The sequence below is a fragment of the Ursus americanus genome, chromosome 14, assembly GCF_024610735.1.
Source record: "Ursus americanus isolate L20-20 chromosome 14, mUrsAme1.1.p, whole genome shotgun sequence".
In the NCBI taxonomy this organism is placed as follows: Eukaryota; Metazoa; Chordata; class Mammalia; order Carnivora; family Ursidae; genus Ursus; species Ursus americanus.
Genome location: NC_142140.1, coordinates 8,620,278 through 8,643,315, shown reverse-complemented (window position 1 = coordinate 8,643,315; position 23,038 = coordinate 8,620,278). Strand labels below are relative to the sequence as shown.

Sequence of the window (23,038 nt, the reverse complement as noted above, 5' to 3'; positions counted from 1 at the left end):
ACCCCAGCTAATCTTAAAAATGAATGCAACCACATGAGTAAACCCAAGCAAAATGAGCAGCAGAAAAACTACCCAGCAAACCCACAAAACAGTTCAGAGTGACATATTATTGTTGGTTCAAGACTCTAAGTTGTGGAGTGACTAGTTATGTAGCAATAGCTAACTGATACAACTTGAATTCCTCTCTCTCAAGTTGTTGAGGTCTCTGGGCTGGGTCAATGCTACAAAGACATACTAACACAAAGTGGTAAAAACCCTTTTAGTGAGGTTCTCCTGCACCTCTTCTCCTAATATAGAGATCATGCCCACAGTCCAGGCCCAGACAGTGACTACAGATCTCAGACTCCTTTCCATATAGACCAAAGGTTTCTTCTTCTCAAAACAGAACTAACTATGCAAGTGAACAGATACTAGTAAGAAAGTGAGGAAGATTACATAAAAAACAATATCAAGAGAGCTCCTTCTACGTGAAAAGCCATGGAATACAACCATAGAAGCATACATGCATACATCCAGCTACTCATATGCACTCCACTTTAGGGACAGCTGGCTCAGTCGCATAGGAAAATGTATGCTGAAACCAATTAATTTTTTTTCTTTGCTTTTACAGCACATTAGGTTTTCCTTCCAAGATTTAGTGAGTCATGAAACATATTAACTGTGGCAGGCTGAGTTTCAATTAAAGACAGAAGGTAAGGGTCATTTACCTACAACTAAATGCTTCTTCGATAATAACAGATTTGTGAGCAAAAGGAACTTGCTGCAAGAATATGAAAAATTGCTACTACAGCCATCATTTTCATTCAAACACAAATGGCTCTAGACCAGAAAATCATATTAGATCAAAACATGATATGGAACCCACTGCTAACACCAAGAAATGTTCCTTGCATGTGGGTAACTCCCTGTCAAAATCAGCAACCATGATAATAGGAAAAAAGTACCCTAACTTCTTGATTATCACCACTCTTGACAGGATGACTTGGCATATTTTCATTTTACAAAATACCAGAATGTTGTTGCAGATTAATTCAACTCTTAAAATTATAGTCTACATTTTAAAAGCAAAATCACCAACAAAATAGTGCAGTGCTGTCTGGAGTTTGATGATGACAATCCTGTTCAGAAGAAAGTGCCTCACAGGGAAAAGAATACAGATGGTATCTTGTGGCTCCTTCACAGCGGGTCACTTTGCATTCCTTGCTCTCTTTTAAATGCTACTGACAGAACGCCCTCTCAGTCTTTCCTTCCTCTTCGTTTCTCATATTTCTTGGCAGTCCCTTTGTTGATTTCAATCACTTGGCCCCTTCTAATTCCCCCCTTCCTTAAACCTTAGTCTTCTCTTTTCTGCCTTACCTGATACACAAAGAGTATAACTGCTCCTCACATGACAGCCCTGCATTTCTCTGGTGTTAGCACAAAGAAAGAATTCTCTCTCAGACAGGGTCTGGTTACCCTGCAATTTTCCATGTCCTTCTTTTCTCAAAGATACAAGTCAGTCTGTCTGGGGGGGGCGGGGGAGGGGGGTGTCTGTCTGTCTCTGTCTCTCTCCAGGCATTCAATCTGTGATTAAAAAAAAAAAAAAAAAGAGTGAGACTATGTTTGGTTAATATTAAAACTGAGTGAAAAGTAGGACTTAATCATAAGCAAATTTTAAATGGCTCTTCCAAAGATTTCCTTAGAGTGGTACCAGACATAGCTTCTAACATAGAAGTAGAAATTAAATTCAAGTCAACAATTACTGAATGTCTACCACCTGTCACACCCCATACTAGGGATAGAGATCTAAGTAAGGCTTAGGTCTGCCATCAAGGAGAAAACTTTCTTTTTTAAAGATTTTATTTTTTTATTTAGAGAGAGAGAGCGCGAGCGCACGAGCAGGGGGAGAGACAAAGGGAGGGGAAAGAGAGTATCTCAAAGAGACTCTGTGTGAGCACAGAGCCCAACACGGGGCTCGATCTCAGGACCCTGAGATCATGACCTAAGCCGAAATCAAGAGCTGAACGCTTAACTGACTGAGCTGCCCAGGCACCCCAAGAAGAAAACTTTATAAAGAAAAATTATAAAGAAAAGTAAAGAGTAACAGTCAACTGTCTGATGGAAAACAACAAATATCACCTGAGTATCACCAATTGGAAAGAAATTCTTAGTATACTGAAATTCTGTTTCTTTATTTTTAATATGAGTATAACAATATTAATAATCCTTGCTTTTGCAAAATGATTATTATAGAAGTAAAACTGGACTATGATTGAATGTATCTTTCAACTCTGCAATTAAATTTCATTTCCATTTGATCAGCATTTATTCAGTGGCTATCTTGGGCCAGGTCCTGTGAAAATAAAAAGGAAATCCATAATCCCCAAAATGAAAGCACCCAACATCTGAGGGAGTCGAGAGACACATCAAAAATATAATATAGTCTGATTATGGGCTGTAACAGAGATATAGAATATGTACCAGATCTTAGAGGAGAGATGAAATTCTCCAGCTAGGAGTCTGATGAGTAGGGAAGGAAGGAAAAGGGCATCAAAGGATCCTACAGAAATAGAGTATATATTAACAAGCATCTCTCTTAAGATCCTTCTATGTAGTGGTCATTATATTAAACCCTCACAGACAACATTCTCAATAACTAAAGATTACCTAGAAGGTTCCCCTTCTTGAAAACATCATGCCCTGTTAACTTACAGAGTTTGGTTTTGGTGGCTGTCAGGTCTACTGGCCTAGAGAAACTAACAGCCAATTGCCCAGATAGGAAAGGGGGAAAGCACTGAAATAGAAGTGCAAAGTGATGGATTCTCACCCTACTGTAACTATGTGTCTGTACGGATGTCTCTTAGCTTGCTAGTCCTGTTTCCTAATCTGCAAAATGGATTTTAATACAAGCTGACCTTTGTGAGGTTGTTGGGATAATGGATGTATAAAAGGCTTACAAGTCTGTATTAGTGCTCTGCAGGGTAAGGCCCAGGCTGGAAACTCACTTGCCTATAGGGGCCTAGAAGGTAACATAACTGAGTGAAGCAGGCCTGTGGGAATTCTGCCAATTGTTCTATCAGTTAGATATTGCTATATAACAAATCATCCTACAACTTAGTGGCTTAAACCAACAGTATATTATTTTTCACTATTTTATGGATTCGATGGGTACCTTTTCTGCTGCTGTTTTGACTGGGCTCACTCATATGGTTAATATTCCGATGCAAGGTTAGCTGGGAGCTAGGTTCATTTGGAAGAGCAAAGCAGCTACTCCCCTGTTGGTTAAAGTTGATTGTTGTCACATAGAAAATTGGGCCCCTTGCTGCCAACCTATTGTTCCTGAAAAATTGAAATATTTGTCCGTGTGTGTGTGTGTGTGTGGTGTGTGTATGTATAAATCCCTGATTTTTAAGTATTAACAATTTTTATTAACAGGAAACATTGTATGACCCTACAAAACATATCTATGGATTGGATTTTGAGTTTAGGCCCCCAATTGGGAAACTTCCTGTTAAGTAGTGTTTTTAGCCAGCCTTCACTTCTATGTCCAATCTATTAGGTTTTCCTCAGGCCCAAGGGGCTATATCAGGCCCACCTGTGCTCTCTTCCTTAGTCCTGGATCTCTTGGTCAATGGTTCTCAAGATGCGGTGCACAGATTAACAGGGTCAGCATCACCTGAGAATCTGTTAGAAATGCAGATTCTTGCCCCTACCAGACCTACTGATTCAGACATTCTAGGAGTGGTGGCTCCAGGTGAGTCTCATGCTTACTAGAGCAAACTAATGCTTTCCATACATACCTGAGAGGAGAAAGGGTAGGAGGGATATACAGACTGACTTTCAGAACTAGAGAAATTCTCCTCCTTGAGCACCACCAAGCAAGTCACAGGCTCCCATTTTTAATAAGATGAGATAACAACAAGCCAGACTGTGTGGCACATACCAAGACGGCCATGGGCTCAGTGCCTTCCGATCAAGACTTCACCCTGGGGCACTTGGCTGGCTCAGTTGGAAGAGCATGTGACTCTTGATCTTGGGGTTGTGAGTTTGAGCCCCATAATGGGTACAGAGATCACTTAAATATTTTTTAAAACTTGAAGAAGAAGAGGAGGAAGAGAAGAAGGAGGAAGAAGAGGAAGAGGAAGGAGAGGAAGGAGAAGGTGACTTTACACTAGTTCTCAGTCCTTCCTGTGTACTGGAGTCAGGAGAACTTTACAAAATACTGATGCCTGGGTCCCACCCCCAGAGGTTTTGATGCAAAGGTCTGAGGTGCAGCCTGGCCTTCAAGAGTCTGTTAGTGCTCTGAAGGTGGCTCTAATTTGCGATCATGGGAATTGGGCCTTGAAACCGGAGAGAAAAGAAACTGGTAACTGTAGATGTCTCTGGGGGAAAGCACTGGGGAATTAGAAGACTGGGAAAGAGTCTCACTTTTTTTTTTTTTTTTTAATCTACTCATAATGGGAACTTCCTCCAGGTCTTCCTTCCTTGAATTTCTAGCAGATTAGCATTCCAGTCACTTTCCACAGAGCACAATGCTTTGCAGGACTTGTCTTTGGGAAATTTATTTTCAGAAGGGAAAGGAAAGGAAAGGAAAGGAAAGGAAAGGAAAGGAAAGGAAAGGAAAGGAAAGGAAAGGAAAGGAAAGGAAAGAAAAAGGAAAGAAAAGAAAAGAGGAGAAGGAAGGAGGAGAGAGAGAAAGAGAGAGTTGAGTAGAACTAGAACGTGAACAAATAGGAAAAAGGAGATATTTGCAAAAATATCTAAGCAAAAGAAACAGTTTGGACAAAGGTTGGAGGTGAATTCTGCAAGGGGCATGTAGAAATAATGAGAAGACCAGCTTACCTGGAGCAGAGGTATGTGCTGGGAAATGGAAAGAGATAAACAGGTGTAACAGAAGTCTGATCTTAAATAGACTTGGAGAAAAAGATGGGAGTGTATTAGTCAGGGATCTCCAGAGAAACAGAACTAATAGAATGTGTAGCTATATGAAGAGATATAAGGAATTGGCTCATGTGATTTGGAAGCTGAGAATTCCCAAATCTGCAGGGTAAGTCAGAAGCTAGAGACCCAGGAGAAGAGTGCAGTTGCAGTCTGAAGGCTGGCAGGCTTCAGACCCAGAAAAAGCTAAAGTTTCAGTTTGAGTCTGAAGACAGGAAAAAGTTGATGTCCCAGTTTGAAGGCAGTCGGGTAGGAGAAATTCTCTTACTCACAGAAGGATGAGACTTTTTGTTCTATTCAGATCTTCACCTGATTGGATGATGCCCACCCACATTAAGGAGGGCAATCTGCTTTACTCAATCTATGGATTTAAGTGTTAATCACATCCAAAAACACCCTTACAGAAATATTCAGAATAATGGTTAACCAAATATCTGGGCACCCTATGAAAAGTAATAAAGGGAAACCTCACTAGACTGGGGTGGGAAGGCCAGCAGGGGGAGCTCTCACACCCTATCATTCTGTGTCAGTTGCAGACCTAACAGGAAGAGAGAGACATTGCAAGTGGACACTCCTTTACCATCCCAGCAGCAGGAAGAAAGGCTCTCCTCCTCCCCTGGCAACAGCCCAGCCAATGAAAAGCCACTATACTTCCAGTGTCCAGTTCACCCTAATGGACTCTTCGTTTATAATAGCACTCCCAACTTCCTCTGTAAAAGAGCCTTCCTCTCCTTTGTTCAGCAGACTTGCCTATGATTTTGATGTAAATTGCTTGTCCCTGATTACAATTCTTTGCTATTTATTTTTTGGTAAAATAACTGCCTGTTTGAGTTTGAAGGTTAACAATTCCATGGCCCAATCAAATTAACACGTAAAATTAACCATCACAGAGAGTATGGACTTGTATCTGTGGACCAGTGTTTCCAAAATGTGGTGCGTGTAGACCTAGACCAACGAAACACGCTACAAAAAAAGGGTCTGTGAAAACACGTCTCAGAAAACACTGCATTCTAAGGCATATTAACATATGAAAGCTATGAATCATCCTGAAGGAAAGAAATGGTTTATAACTTTGTCAACCTAGCATTTCTCTGACACTTGATCACAGAATCTGTTTTTCACTTAAAGCCTATTAATTTCCTATGGAACGAAAGCTTCACATAACAAACTTTGGGAAAAGCTAGTCCAAGCCATGAGAAGATAATATAGATTTGGAACCTGAAAAGGGACATGAAAACAGGATTTTAGTAAGATAAATTTGGCTGTAGTATGCAGTGATATAAAAGGAAAGAGAGCCTGGAGGCAGAGAAGCTACTTTAGCAAGGAAGCTACTTTAGCAATCAAAATATGAGGATAGACAGAGGCTTGCGCTTGGGTGGGAATGATGGAGGGGGAGGAGGAAGGAAATAAGACCTTTTATGGGAAAGTATCTGCATATATGAATTATAAATAGAAAAGAGTAGTAGAGAACTCCAAAGTTTGGAGTTAGGGAAGTAAAAGAATAAAGAGCCACTGATGGAAAAGTTGGAAGGAAAGACTGGTTCATGGGCACAAATGTGGTATGTTCAGGGGTTTTTTTGTTTTGTTTTGTTTTTGTATGTTCAGTTTCCCATATGTTAGGTTTTGAGTCATGGTAGACAGCAGTCTATAAGAAATATCTAGCAGTTTCTGGAATTATGAGACCTGTATGAGAGATACTAAAATTATAAATCAATTTGGAAAAAAATTATAAATCAATTTGGGAATCATCAGCACAGAGCTGGAAACTAAGCCACAAGGCTACCCTCTTACCCACTTCCCCATTTTCCTCAGCCAGGCCAATCCATTCTCTTTGAAAAGGGCTTCATTTTGAACAACAGGCTTCCTAAGCCAGTTTCAGGTCCTCCTAATATTAGCCTCACAAAGGAGCATTGAATTATATTCATTCCTGAGCACAGCTCTGGGCTCTGGAGTGGTAACTAAGCACCATCACCAGGTAGTTTAAGAAAATAAGCCCTGGAGGAAGCTCTTTAGATATGCAAGGAGGATTAGCTTTGGAATTTCATCGCATTTATGGAGCACAAGTCAACTGTGAACAGAAACATTATGCCCTTCTTGCTACATGCCAATAGTACCTTCTACTACAGAGCCTGTTATGAAATCCCCAGGCCCAAGGCACCCAGATACCAGTAGGTTTTAAACAAATTTCATAAAATAAAGACCACACTTGTAATCTTCTGGTTGCTTGTACTCACGAACATACATTGAAGCAGTGTCAACCAATTCAGGAAGTGCTTATAACATGCCTACTGTGTACCTGGCCCTGAAATGACCCATGGTCTTTTCCCTTTTCCTTCACACTGGACCTGAGTCACACCATCTCATATCTGAATTCCACCTGTAACCTCTACCAGCCATATGATTCTAAGAGAGTTACTTAAATGCATAGGGCCTTCATTTTCTCATCTACAAAACTGATATAAAAATAACTCATGTGCACATTCACTCATCCAATGAATACTTTGGAGTTCCTACCACAGTTTTGACTATACTAAGTGCTGGGACTCTCCCAGTGGTGAAAGAAACAAGTATAGGAGAGGAAAAAGTTTTTCTCACCCCTCTTAGGGTACCTGGCTGGGTCTGAAAATTAAACTGACAAAAACTTATTAACAGAGAAAAAAGTATACAAATTTATATAAGTTTTACATGACACAAGGAGCCTTCCTAAGGAAATGAAGACGCAAAAAAAAAAAAAAGAATTGAGTATGTTTATGCTAGGTTTGATGAAGAGCAGACAGAGGTGGAAGAATATGACAGATTAGGGAGAATGAAGGAAACTTAGCAAGGCCTGTTTGTTAGCATTCTTCTCAGCGTCCCTTTGTCTTTAATCTTTAGAGATAAGGATGCTCCTTTCCAAAAAAAAAAAAAGATGCTCCCTTCCTCCAGGAATAGGAAGGGCACCTCTCACACAAAGATCTTATGATTTGTTTTAGAGAAGAAGGATAGGCAGAGGTCAGAATGACCTTCCTGCTTTTTCTGTGTTCTCAAATTCCTTCAATTTAAAATATTCAATATGGGGGCACCTGAGCGGCTCAGTTGGTTAAGTGTCTGACTCTTGATCTTGGCTCAGGTCATGATCTCAGGGTCATGAGATCAAGCCCCACCTCAGGCTCCGTGCTGGGTGTGGAGCCTGCTTAAGATTCTCTCTCCCTCTCCCTCCACCCCTTCCCCCCCACCCAGGGAAAAACAAAAAAACAAAACCGGAAATTTATTTTATAAAGAAGTAAATTAAGTATTCAATATAACAGGGACACCTGGCTGGCTCAGTGAAGTGTGTGATTCTTGATATCAGGGTCTTGGGTTTGAGCCCCATGTTGGGTATAGAAATTACTAAAAAATAAATAAACCTTAAAAATAATAATAATATAAAATAAAATACTCAATATGCCGAAGTGCCATATTTGGGATGGCATGTCACAGACATGGTCCCTATAGCACTGAAGCTGAAACCTTACTTTACTGTGAGGATAATCAAATGAGATCACACGTGTAAACTACAAGATACAATGGTTCATACACAAAGGTAACTCGATAAATGCTAGTTTCCTTCTCAGAGGTACCAGGATATGTAATCCCAAAATATATCTCTTTGGCATATGGATTATTTTGAGCTAAAGACATCTTTACTGCTTCCCTCTAAAATGCTTAAAAAATGAGAGTATAAATTTCCCCTTTTGTATAGGAAATTTACATTTAGAAAGGAAATTTCACTTGTAAAGTTATGCTGTACCAGGAAGAAAGACAACTTTTATCACCTGTGAGACTCCTATCTGCATAACAAGACATCCCATCTTTATCTTTTGTTTCCTCCTCTTGCCTTCCCATAACTTGCCTCCCCATCCAGAAATCCAAAATCCCCTTTTCCTTTGTCTAGCCTAAGATGGTATATAAGCCTCAATTACCTGGACACCTCCTTGAGTTTTAATTCTTTGTCAAACTCCCTTGTGTACCTGTATAATTAAAACTGGTTTTTTTCTTGTTAATCTGTTTATTATCAGTTTGACTCCTGAGCCAGTGACACTACGAAGGTAGAGAAAAAAGGTTTTTCCTCCCCTACCCATCCTTCGCATAGACCACAGAACACAAACTTAAGTGCCTATGGTGGCCAACATAAATGTGTGCAGCAGGGAGGACCATGGAAATCTCGACGGCTTCTGTCCCCACTAAAAGGCAGCGTACGCAGCATTAGCCAATGGATTTCAGGAAGGAATACAGATCCAACCTTCTAGATATTCCCATTTTAAAGAGTAGGAAACCTGGATGTGAAATATTCCTATTTTTAAATGTTGGCAATTAACTCCAAACCCCGGGTGAACAAAATAAAATACATCTGACCCAGGGCTGCCCATTTGTAACTTTCATTGCAGACTAACCCTGAGAAGGCAGGGCACTCAGGTGACTCCTAGTTTTAAGTACTCTCTGAGCATTGTACAGGAAGACTAAGGGACCCTCCAGTAAAATCCTTATTTCATTCCAGCTTGGTCCCCATCAATCAGCACAACTCCATTCACGCTCCAACGAAACAGGAACCTGGTGTGACAGGATCATTATCACCAGAGCAAAGGATGATCTCACCATGGGTCATCAGCTTGCATCCTATAAATGAATCTAAGGGCTCGATATGAGGAAACAATGAAAATGCACTCAACAGGGCAGTGAGGCACAAGCAGTTCAGGAACCGAATTGTGCTGATGGGACTTAAAGGACCAATCACAGATATGCCAGGAACATTCAGTCCGCACTTTCAGGTGACATTTTCCCAGTGTGATGCTGCTTTCATGCTTCCTTCATCTCTGACTCATTCTTTCTGCTTCAATCTATTTTGTTTATAGATTTAATATCTGGCACTATTCCTCTAAAGAGCTCACGATTTTCCTGTCTTCTCTTCCCCCTCCTGCTTCAGAGCAGGACAGATGGAAAACCAAATAAGCAATGACAGACATAAAAAGATATGGATATTTATATTGCTTTGGTTTAGGGCCCCAAATGAAGCTGGCCCAACAGATACAAGACTGAAGCTGCCTCAGCTCTTCCAGAAGAGTCTAAGCATTGTTGACTCCAACATATACCTTGCTTTAGAAAACCCAATAATTAGGAGCCCCTGGGTGGCTGAGTTAGTTGAGTGGCCAGCTCTTGGTTTCAGCTCAGGTCGTGATCTCAGGGTCCTGGGATCAAGCCCACTTCCAGTTCTGTGCTCAGCAGGGAGTCTGCTTCAGGATTCTCTCTCTCCCTCTGCCCCTCAGTACACTTGTTCTCTCTCCCTCTCTCTCAAATAAATAAATTTTAAAAAAAGAAAACCCAGTAATTATAATTTCTGTGCTAAGGACCTTCACTTCCCCCCACTTAAATGTGTTTCTTTTATTCTGCCACTTAAGGGTAACTGAGCATTCCATGAGTCAGCAATGACCCTGATAGATCTGGGTCATCTAGAAGTCCATCACATGCTCTGGGAGGACCAACATCTGATAGTTTTCTCACCTATTGGGAAGGTCTGAGGACAATGAAACTGGAAACCTGCCACATTCCTTGATGTGCGTGGGACAAAAGAGGCGTATGTAAGAGACCCTGAACACAGCCCACAATAGGTATATACTCCAACCCTGTATGATGGGAGCTCCTTAAAGGGATGGACTGTTAGAAAAGACAATAGGGGGCACCTGGGTGGCTCAGTCAGTTAAGTGTTGACTTGATTTCGATTCAGGTCGTAATGTCAGGGTTGTGAGATCAAGCCCTGAACTGGGCTCCACACTTAGTCCAGTTTGCTTGAGATTCTCTCTTTCCCTCTCCCTTTGCCCCTCCCCCCACTGATTCTCTAAATAAATAAATAATAAAATCTGAAGAAGGAGGAGGAGGAGGAGAAAAGACAATAAGGTCACTAAGAATAAATCACCATGAATGAAGGAGTCTGGTGGGGTGAACGTCTTAGTCAGCTCAGGTTGCCATAACAAAATACCATAACTAAAATATCTTGATTATATTTTGTGGGAATGAAAATGACTCTCATGGGAATTTGGTGGTACCCTACATGTATGGCTACAAATAGCCTTTAAATCACCAACTTTCAATTGGGAACTTTTTAGCACTTATGTTACTTGACTTCTCTGGCATCTGATATTGTTGATAACTCCGTTGTTGAAATTCTCTCCTCCCCTAACTTTCTTTTCCCTCTGAACCCCTCTGGCTACTTTTGGTATGCCCTGGCCAAGGCAGGTGTAGGCGAGGAGGCAGTAAGAAGAGAGAACACACAAGGACATGCCTATGGCACAGCACAGAATTGCCTGAAGCGGGAATACCTAGACCCTTGAAGGCTGTGGGGCCCATTCCCCAGCCCACAGAGCAGGGAGTGGCAGACAGACTTGAGAGGAGATGGGCTGACCCCTGCACTTTGGTCACAACTCCACGAGAGCAGAAGAAACCCAGAGTCTCATTTCCTGTGCCTGTTGCAGTGCTAGGTTGCAGATTTGATAGTAAGCCAAAATGAACACAACCTTGAACTTGTACAACTGGTCGTCCTTGCCTGGCTTCTGGATTAGCCTATTATGGTCTGGCCTCCTCACCACTTCTCAGTGACTTCCTCTCCATCCTGCCCTGAACTGTAAAGGTTCCACAGGGCTCCCTGTTCACCCCTTTTCTCACTGGACACTCTCCAGGCAACCTTAACAACCACCCAGTTTTAACAATCGCACATATACTGATCATCTCTAATTCTGTATCTACTGATCTACCTGAGCTTCAAACTCATGCACCACAGCTCAGCAGACATCTCACAAACCCTTCAAATTCCACATGTCCAAAATTGAATTTATTCTCTCCCTCCACAGTCCAGTCCTCCTCTTACACTCTCTTTTTTTGTCAGCTAGACCCTCATTAACTCAGCTGAACAAGCCAGGAAACTAAAACCTAGGAAACTAAATCAGAGTTGGCTCTGAGTTTCTTTAAATGCATATTTGAATATGAACAGACACTTTTCCAATGAAGACATACAAATGGCTAACAGACACATGAAAAAAATGTTCAAAATCATTAGCCATCAGGGAAATTCAAATCAAAACCACATTGAGATACCACCTTACGCCAGTTAGAATGGCAAAAATTGACAAGGCAGGAAACAACAAATGTTGGAGAGGATGTAGAGAAAGGGGATCCCTCCTACATTGTTGGTGGGAATGCAAGCTGGTACAGCCACTTTGGAAAACAGTGTGGAGGTCCCTTAAAAAGTTCAAAATTGAGCTACCCTGTGATCCAGCAATTGCACTACTGGGTATTTACCCCAAAGATATAGATGTAATGAAGAGAAGGGCCATACGCACCCCAATGTTCACAGCAGCATTGTCCACAATAGCTAAATCGTGGAAGGAGCCGAGATGCCCTTCAACAGATGACTGGATTAAGAATATGTGGTCCATATATACAATGGAATATTAGCCATCAAAAAGAACGATTTCTCAACATTTGCTGCAACATGGATGGGACTGGAGGAGATAATGCTAAGTGAAATAAGTCAAGCAGAGAAAGACAATTATCATATGGTTTCACTCATTTATGGAACATAAGAAGTAGGAAGATCGGTAGGAGAAGAAAGGGAAGAAGAAAGGGGGGATAAACAGAAGGGGGAATGAACCATGAGAGACTATGGACTCTGGGAAACAAACTGAGGGCTTCAGAGGGGAGAGGGCTGGGGGAATGGAATAGGCTGGTGATGGGTATTAAGGAGGGCACGTATTGCATGGTGCACTGGGTGTTATACACAAGTAATAAATCACGGAACTTTACATCAAAAACTAGGAATGTACTGCATGGTGACTAACATAATATAATAAAAAAATATTATTAAAAAAAGAAACTACAAAAGAAAAAATAAATGCATATTTGAAGGTACTATAAGGATATGGATGAATCATGGTGACTCTTTTAAAAGATCAATTTTATTACTGACTTGAATGTATGGTATGTGTTTACAGTTCTCATAGGACTACTGAATATGTCTCCAATCAGCTTTTCCTTCTCTTTCCTTCTCTATCCCACTGCCATATCCCTGGTTCTTACTTGCATTGACTTTTATGTGAACCACTGCAGTAACCCCTCATCCAATTGTCCCCATTCATATTCTTCTAACCACTGCGGCCAAAACGATCTTTTGTGTTTCAAGTATACTTAAACACCTTTTCTTCTCATTACAGAAGTAATACATGTTTATTGTAGACATTTGAGAAAAGTCTGTAATAGTACAAAAAGATCATGACTATTAATGCTATTGATATGTACTTCCAGTCCTATTCTATGAATAGACATACATCTTTAGATGAAAAGGATTATATCATATATACTTTCTATGCCCTGTATTTAAAAATTAGTGTTGTAGGGGCGCTTGGGTGGCTCAGTTGGTTAAGTGTCTGCCTTCGGCTCAGGTCATGATCTCAGGCTCCGGGGATTGAGTCCCATGTCAGGCTCCCTACTTAGCACACAGTCGGCTTCTCCTTCTCCTTCTGCCCTCCACTACCCAACCCCCACCACCATCTCATGCTCATGCACGCTCTTTCTCAAATAAATAAAACCTTAAAAAAATAAAAAGTATTATACAAATAAATAAAATAAAAACTAGTGTTGTGAACAATTCCCTAACATAAGAAATATTTTAAAATATGCTATAATAATCACCTTCATACATGCATCTTTGTTCGTACTCATAATTATTTCTTTAGGAGTGGAATTGCTAGGTGAATGGGTAATGCATACTTTAAGACTTTGAACCTGTTGCCAAATACTCTCTGGAAAGGTTTTATCCATTTATTATACTTCTGCCAGTAGAATGATCATTTTAATCTAGAAACTAGATTGTTACTCAAAGACTTGGAAGAATTTACAGGTTCAAGAACATACGACCAGAGAAGGCCCAGAAGTAAGGCTGTCATAGTCATTTAGGCCAGCATGTTTCCAGATATGGTTGTGGCCTCATGGAGTCTTCCTGATGAACCATGAAAAGAGATCAAAGTATGCAAGTTCTTTCTGTAACTCTTAGACTAAATGCCATGCAAAGCCAGGGACTTTCATTTTTACATATGACTAAGTACTTAATAACTTCCTTTGTTAATTATTAAGAGGGATTAAAGTTTTATATTCACCAGAAAGAAAAAAGAAAACCAACGTGCCATACTGCCAATTACTGAAAACTTTAGCTGCCACAGAGAAGTTGACAATGATATAAATTTCCTGTTGCACATGTGACAACATAGACTGCTGTAATTTCCACAGTTTCCAAGAAAGACGCTTTTTTGTTTTGGGGCATGGGGGGGACTCTGTAGTGCCTTGAGTTTCGAATACAGCACTTCTTGTATGTGTTATTTCACAACTTGAATATCATTGTCCTTCTTTTTTTGATCATTTTGTTCAGGCATAAACATTATGACACTGCTGTTCTGGGTTGCCATTTTGCTCCTCTATAATTTCTTTATCATCAAATTATTTTCCCATTACAAGTAGAATGGATGGGTTCAGTGCATTGTGGGGTCTCATGTACCAATTAAGTTAGCATGTTTGAGAGTTGATGGTCTGAATGCCTCAAAATCTCTCTACCCTGACTCTAGGTTGGTTTACTAAGTTGGTTAGCTAGTAAAGAGGCCTGGTAACTTATTGTCTATACAATAATCAAATGTTTGAAGGAAAGAAAGAAAAATAGAGTGGCTGAAGGAGGTTTGAGAGAGGGTGACAGGAGGCTCACAGACTCACCTATTCTCCTCCCAGTTCTGTTTGTAAAACACTGGTCTTATGTGACAGAAGAATATATGCAGAAATACATGTTATCTGAATATATAACAGGATTCGATTAAACATTAGCAGGGCCAAGAAGTCTGAGCTACCTACTAGCATAGTGGAAACCTAAACAAGGCTGTGTTGAGAACTGCATCAATACTGTTTTGTACTCGCCCAAGCCACCCAGCCACCGACCTGCAGATTTGTGAAACTCCTGATTTGAATCTGAAAGACCAGCAGGAAAGAGGAGAGAGAGCTTCCTATAAGACAGACTCTCCTCGGTAACGCAGACAGCTCTATAATCGGCACTGGTTATACGTCCAGAGTTTTTTTATTTTCTCATATAGCCCTGGGAAGTCATGATTTTAAAATGCATGGGATTTACCTTGATTAACAGCTTATGAGAGAATATGGGAATCTGATTTCCGCCAGTCCAGCTTGCATTTCAATGGGGATCCCGTAATGTTACCGACCTGAGAAAGGACTGATCCACTATGTGGTCGTTCATTTCCATTCCCTTGTGGAGAAAAAGAAGAAGAAAAAATTAGCTAAATCAGTTCTATTTCATTCTTGTCACATTGCTATTGCCAAGAGTAGCACAGTTACTCACCAACACGTGCTAGGAACACCCACACCGTCAGAGATACATACAGGCATTCGTTCGGCTATTACTGAAAAATCTTGCTCTTTTCCATAATCGAGGCCCCTGGTTAAAATATTTAGTAACACCAAAATTAGGCTCACCTCAATAGCAGAATTTTATGTGCAATACAAGGTCAGCTATGAATCACAAATAATTCTATTTCACCCAAGACAAAATTCTAAAACCTTTTCTCTGCACATCCTCTGAGTGAAGGCAAAACAACATCTATGAGGGTCCCAGGCAGGCCACAAGTAAGGAGAGAAGATGCAATGACAGAAAAAGAAAGACAAGAAGAAAGGGACAACATGGAAAGAAAAAAGAGAAAGACTAAAAATAATAAAACATTTTAAAAACTGAATATGAATGATTGCATTTATAGCAATACCGAACTGTCATAGGTTATATGCATTGAGCATCATCTACTCCATGCCAGACCCTGTTTTCGGGGCTTTTACATGCATTATTTAATTCATTCAGTACACATTCATTGCATGCCTCTGTGTGCCAGGCATTGTTCTAAGTAAAGAATGTTCTGTAAAGAACAAAATGGATAAAAATTTCCCCCTTCTCAGAGCTTATATTTTGGTAGGGAAGATCTTATTTAATTGTCACAATAAGGAAAAGAGGTAGGAAAGTCATCGTAAGAAGGCAAAGGATATGTACAAACAGAAAAAGAGAGTATTTAGGGAAGGAGAGTAAAAGGAGATGAAAGTTAAAGAATCATCCTCAGGGCTTTGAGATGCTGGATTAAAAGGATAAGTCTCTGTTTGTGCCTCAAATCCTCCAACACAAAGGCTTTGGTAGGTCTCAGCATAACCAATCTAGTGAAAAGTCTGAATTGTAAATGTGTGAAGAAATATGCTTCTATATTATCTCAAATGTATACAGCAATTTGAAATGCTAACAAAGGCTCTCTGAGTGGATATCCAGCAATCTTCTGGTTTAATAAAAAGATAAGACATATTTGTAATAAGCAGTGTTCATCTGCACATATATCTCTTGTTTCTCTAAGCCTATTCCAGTGAAAGAGGAGAAAAATCAGTGACCTAAGAAAAGATGGGCCAGATATTTGGCTGAATCTCTCAGGAGCACCAATTATAATACTAACAGATACCATTTACTGAGGACTTTCTATTTGCTGCATCACAAACTATGCCAAAACTTAGTAGTTTAACAACAATTCCTTTAATTTTTTAAAAGATTTTATTTATTTATTTATTTATTTATTTATTTATTTGAGAGAGTGCACAAGCAGGGGGAGGGGCAGAGGGAGAGGGACAAGCAGTCTCCCTGCTGAGCAGGGAGCCCGATGAGGGGCTTGATCCCAGGATCTGAGATCATGACCTGAGCCGAAGTCAGATGCTTAACCGACTGAGCCACCCAGGCGCCCCAACAATGATTTATTTCTCATAATTCTGCAGGTTAGCAGGTCAGTTCTGATCTCACTTGGTACATTTATGTGGTCACATTCATATGGTGGGCTCAGGTGGGACACTGGCTCCCTGGTGCCTCCTTCTCTATGTGGTCCCTTACCATACAAGAGTTTAGGCTGGGCTTCCTTACCTAGTGGCACAGATGATCCAAGAGAGCAAGACAGGCCTTTTAAGACTTAGGCTTAGAACTAGCCAATAACACACCTGCCACATTCCACTGGTCAAAGCAAGTCACAAGCTCAGCCCAGATTCTAAAGGAAGGGAAACAGATTCCACTTCTTGTTGAGAAGAGTAGTAGTACTTACAATGATGAAAATTGTTGGCAATCATCTTTGTAGGCAAGCTATCTTATTCGCCACATGCCAGAAACTGTGTATTAACTCAATGAAGCTTCAGAGCAACTTATGAAATAGTCTCCTTTATGTCCCTATTTTACAAGTAAGGAAACTTAGCTCCTGAAAAGTTAAATATCCTCCTGCAAGTAGGTGACAGAACTAGGACCAGATCCAAACCACCTTTAGAGTTCTAAATCGCAACCATCCCTCAATATAACATTCAGTAGAGTTAGAGGAGTTAAATCCCTTGTTCCCTCTCCCTGAGGGAAGCAGGAATCATTGTAGTTAAGCACCCAGACTCTGGGGTCAAACTGCTTTCGTTCAAGTCTTGGTTCTAATTCTCATTAGTTCTGTGACTTCGGGCTAGTGACTTAGCCTCAAGTTCATCATCTGTAGAATAGGGCTGGTAACAATATCTACCCCCACAGGACTATTATGAAATAGTCCCTGAGTGCCCTGAGTAGTTTACTCTAAATCAGGCAGTACTGCAGTCTCAAGACCACAGTCTCCAGAGCTGTTGCTGACCAGTGATCCCAAGTCTCTGTGACTTGATCATCTTTCTCCCTGCTGGTCTTGCTTCTGACTCTGCTTTGCCTCTGGACCCATGCTGCTGCAGCAGTGACCAGTACTGAGGGGGCCTGCCCCACTGTGGTCCCTCTCTGTTCATTTGTTGCACCTCCTACTTCCTTTTGGAGCTGCCACTTCATGTTAGAGATCTGGTGGCTGTCCATGTTGACCTACGACAGTTTGCCTTTGTCAGTGCTCTGTTAATTCTTCTGATTACACAAAAGGAGGAGCCTCTCACAGCCTAATCCCCTTAATACCCTGTTTTGCCTCTGACCATTTGCAAAAGGCTCACTAACATCTTTTTCTAACAAGGGAGGAGGAAATGGAAGTTTCTCTGGTTCAGGACCTTTGCTGGGTGTTTCCTATGTTCAGTTCCTTTTCTGTTGTCTGCGCTTTGAAAGAACTGCTGTGTTTCAGAATGAGTAACCACTAGGTGGCAGCAGTATTTTGCTTCCCAGCTCATTACCATCTCTCTGCCCCCAACCCTTATAATCTCAATTACAGTCAAGACACAGTTCCTTTCAAAGTGAATTACTTGCTTTTAAATGAACTAACTTACCCATATGAAGTTCAAGGTAAACAATAAATTTCATGTACATTCTCTTGAAAATTCACTGTGATGTCACTAATTCCATCAGAGAGTTCTCACAGGAGTTATATTACTAAAGCAGTTTTACAGCCTTTGGTTTGAAAGGGCATGGGAAAAGTAAATAAACCTCAGCTTGTTTAGGCCAAAGCTGATTGTTTTCCCCTCTGGTTGTTAACACCCAACAGGCCAAAGGTCTGTTGGGTTAAGAGTTCATGGACTCCCAGGCTATCATTTTGTTAATAGGATTGCAGACACATCACTCATTTACCAGTGAGGTCCCAAAAGATGGAATTTCAGTAGTTTATTGAGTGATAAGCAGGTGTAGGGACCTCCCTTTTTTCAATTACATCCCCACAGGAATCCAACCTGCCAAATGGAATCCTCATTTAACAAACTAGATTGGGAAGTGCAAAGACAGAAGAACAGGTAGAGAAAGGCCAGGAGTGCTGACAAAACCGACATCTTACAGTATGGGGGATCAAAAGATTCTGTCTATAGTTGATAGAACAAAAAGATGTTTAACATATTACTTAAATTTACCCAGTAAATTCAACATAGGGGAACAACCTATATTAGGTTGTAATTTTACATTTATTTATTTATTTAAAGTAATCTCTACACCCAACATGGGGCTTGAACTCACAACCCCAAGATCAAGAGCTGCATGCTCTTCTGACTGAGCCAGCCAGGCACCCCATATAATTGGGTTGTAACTTTAATGTGAAGAGAAGGGAAGGGGGAAGTAGGATGGTGGGAATAATAATAGGTTAAGCCTCAAGTACCCTAACAGAGTCTGTAGATAATGACCAAAATTGAAAATGCAAGAAACAGCACTACAAGCAGGTTATTTAGCGACATGGAGGAAGTCACCATGTGAACTAAAGGAAGAAGTAGTTAATAATTCTTGCTTCTGTAAAAGAGCAAAGGAAGGGGCTGGGCTGGGGAGTGACTGTACTATTTGACTTTCTAACCGTCACTTTGTTTTAGTCTTAAGAATAAGCAAGAATATGCGGCGCCTGGTCGCTCAGTTAAGCATCTGCCTTCGGCTCAGGTCATGATCCCACAGCACCCCCCCCCCCCCACTCCATGGAGCCCTACATCAGGCTCCCTGCTCAGCAGGGTGTCTGCTTGTCCCTCTCCCTCTGCCCCTCCCCCTGCTTGTGCTCTGTCTCTCTCTCTCTCAAATAAATAAATAAATCTTAAAAAAAAAAAAGAATAGGCAAGAATAGACAGCAATTAGGGTAAAATACATATCTGGGTTCATGGGAACAGCTAACACTGAATTCCTAATTTGTGTCACTATATCTGATGGAAATTATCAAATTTAATCATTTGCCTATTTACATAGAGGTCACTTTAGTTTAATATCACACTACTGTCAGAAAAAAATTAGAAGCTTCTATTTCCACATGTATATGTCCCTTATCCAAAACTAGCATCTTGGAGCAAGGATCCACTTTAGTCAGTATTTTTACAGCAGATACCAGGGTTTCTCTGACATAAGCCAAAATACCATTATTCTTTGCAATAAACCAGAACCAGAACTTTAAAGAGCAAATGTGTCCATTTTTACTTTTTTCATAGCATTTTAGCAGGAGTTCTTTAGCATGCATCCCCCAAACTTCCTGTTCTTTACCTTCTTTTCAAAACCACATCCAATCCATCAGCAATGACAGGTCATCCTTCAAAATACACCAGAATTGGACAATTCTCACCACACACAACCCTAAGATCCTAGTTTGAGCTGTCTGTATTTCTCATTAGGACCACTGAAATAGCCTGGTAACTGCTTCCATCCTTGCCCATTCAGCAGCCAGAGTGACCCTTTTTGAATGTGTGATAATTTGTAAAACACTGGCCTATATGATGCACCCACCCCATCTAATCCTCTCTCTTCCCCTCATTCACTCCTCCCCAGCCACACTGGCCTCCTGGATCTTCCTAGACCCTTTGCATATTCCTGCTTTCTGCCTGGAATGCTCTTCTCACAGATACCCAAATGTCTTGCTCTCTCATTTCCCTCAGGCTCTGCTTTGTCACCTTATCAAAGAGGCCTTTCCTAACCAACTGATATAAAATAAGCATTCTCCTCCTTCTCTCCAGCACTCTCCATTCCCCCAGCTTTCTTAGTTTTTCTCCATTATACTTATCATCTCAGGAATGTTACATGTTCCCTGTACTGTCTCTATTTTCCATTAGAAGTAAGCTCTAGAATAATTTTTCACTGCTGTAACCCTAGTGCCTACAAGAATGCCTGACACATAATAGATGCTCAGTAAATTCCATCACTTTAATGACACCTACCAAGATACTGCAGGCAGATAATGTCTTAGATCAATGTTCTCCCAAGTGTGAGATCTGTTTATGAGAAATGATTTTATTTTATTTTTAAGACCTATTTATTTATTTTTTAGAGGGATAGAGAGAGCAGGGGGAGGAGCAGAGGGAGGAGAGGGAGAGAGAGAATCCCAAACAGACTCCCCACTGAGTGAGAAGCCCACCACCAGGCTTGATCTCAAGACTCTGTGATCATGACCTGAGCTGAAATCAAGAGTCGGACGCTTATCCAACTGAGCCACCCCGTGCCCCAGAAATGATTTTAGATAGTACAAAGGTATGCATTAAATAACACTGAATCAGGTAGAGAGAATCTTTTCGATGTTTTAATCCCTCTCATTAGGTCAAGAAAGCCTCATATAGTGCTAGTTTGTCTCTAATACTTGATAATTTATACTTTTAAAGAATAGAGAATGGGCCTTACATTTAAAGCCTATTAAGAGCCTTTTGTAGGGAACAGTATCTGGCCAGGGTTTTAATAACCTTGTTTTGTTTTCATTGTATTAATCTTAGGGGCATTGTCTACTTCAACTATGAGACTGGTAACATGTTAATCTCATTTAAATCTTGCAACAACTCTGTAAGTATAGTTTTGCATTAGAGGAAACTACAGATGAGTTTCCCATGAGACCAAAGTTTCCTTTGAGATAAAATTCACATAAAATTCACCATTTTAAAACTGTACAATTCAGTTTCTTAGTATATTCACAATGTTGTACAACCATCATTACTATATAATTCCAGAACATTCTCATTTCCCCCCCTAAAAAAACCCATACCCTTTGGCTATCACCCCCAATGTCCTCACTCTTTCTAGCCCTAAACAAACACTAATCTTTCTGTCTCTTTATATTTGCTTATGCTGAAATTTCAGACTAAGGGAATCAAAATATGGTCTTTCGGCACTGTTTTTTTCACACTTAGCATAATGTTTTCAACGTTTATCATTTCGTAGCATGAATCAGGACAGTACTTCATTCCCTTTTATGACTGAATAATATTCCACTGTATGGATACATAAATCATATTTTTTATCTGTTCATCAGCTGATGAATATTTGAGTTGTTTCCACTTTGGGGCTATTACAAATAATGCTTTAGGCACATCATGTCCAAGTTTTCTTGTTTTAACATTTGTTTTTCAGTTCTCTTGGATATATACCTAGGAGTAGAATTGCTGGGTCACGTGGTAATTCTGTTTAACTTTTTGAGGAAAGGCAAAACTGTTTTCCAAAGTGGCTGTATCATTTTGCATTCCCACCAGCAACCTATAAGTGTTCCATTGCTCTATATACTTAGTGGAACTTATAACTCTCCATTTAAAAAAAAAATTTAGCCACCAAAATAAGTATTACATTTTTTTTAAAGATTTTATTTATTTATTTCAGAGAGAGCAAAACAGAGCACAAGAGAGAGGGAGGAGCAGGTTCCCCACTGAGCAGGGAGCCCACCGTGGGACTCCATCCCAGGACACCGGGATCATGACCCAAGCCTAAGGCAGACGCTTAACCGACTGCGCCACCCAGATGTCCCTCATTTTGGTTTTAATTTGTATTTCCCTAATGATGTTGAGCATCTTTTCATGTGACTATTGACCATAAGTGTATCTTATTTGGAGAAATAGTCAAGCTAGAGCCCATTTTAAAATTGGGTTATTTTGTTGTTGAGGTGCACAAGTTTCTTTTCTAAAATAAGTTGAAAGCATTTTTAGGGACACCTGGGTGGCACAGTCCTTAAGCAGCACTCTTGATTTAGGCTCAGGTCACCATCTCACGGTGTGAGATCCAGCTCCTCCACAGGCTCCAGGCAGAGGGTGGAATCTGCTTCAGATTCTCTCCTCCTCTCAGTCTGCCCCTCCCCCCACTCTGTCTCTAATAAATAAATATTTAAATATATATATTTAAAGAAAATATTGAGTAATCAAGAGTGCAACTGGACAAAAGTAGTGAAGGAAATATGTAACTCAGGGACTAGTTTCAAAAACACTGGGTCAGACGTGATGAGGAAGCATTCTGGAGTCACACTATTCGGATTCAAAACACAGTTCTGCTTTTAAAATGCTGCGCCTGAAATTCTGGGCAAGGTACATATGTAACCTCTTTGAGACTCACTTTTTCCGACTTTAAAACTGGGATAGTCCGTGCCACTTCAAAGAGCTGTTGGAAAAAATGAAATGACGCGTGTGAAGTGCTTACTCAGTGCTTGGTACGGCTAAACACGCTATAAAGGTTAGTTACTATGATGACAGGCCACGAGATCCCGGACTCTCTGGATTCAGCTTGTCGAGGACGCTCGCCTCAACTGCAACAGCCGACTGCCCCACATGCGGCGCCACCGCGCACAGTCCTTCATGCGCATGTTTCTCTCTCCACGACCTTTCGCTGCCGCCCTTCCCCTTCTCTGAGCCTCTGGGACCGCGCAGCCTGACT

The 23,038-nt window shown here is 40.7% G+C and overlaps 1 protein-coding gene across 2 annotated transcripts in view; it reads right to left on the bottom strand.

Annotated features, from left to right (window-relative positions):
• SRGAP3 (SLIT-ROBO Rho GTPase activating protein 3) overlaps positions 1-23,018 on the bottom strand; it is a 332,469-nt gene extending 309,451 nt beyond the window's left edge. Inside the window, exons 1-3 of one of the 2 annotated variants that reach the window (XM_045808138.2) lie at positions 22,721-23,018; positions 15,317-15,412; positions 15,092-15,223 (exon numbers count right to left, since the gene is read on the bottom strand). The gene's annotated coding sequence lies outside the window, so the exon portion shown is untranslated. The remainder of the gene's footprint in view (positions 1-15,091; positions 15,224-15,316; positions 15,413-22,720) is intronic. The other variant, XM_087866833.1, reaches the window with a different exon arrangement.
• Positions 23,019-23,038: the final 20 nt, after the last annotated feature.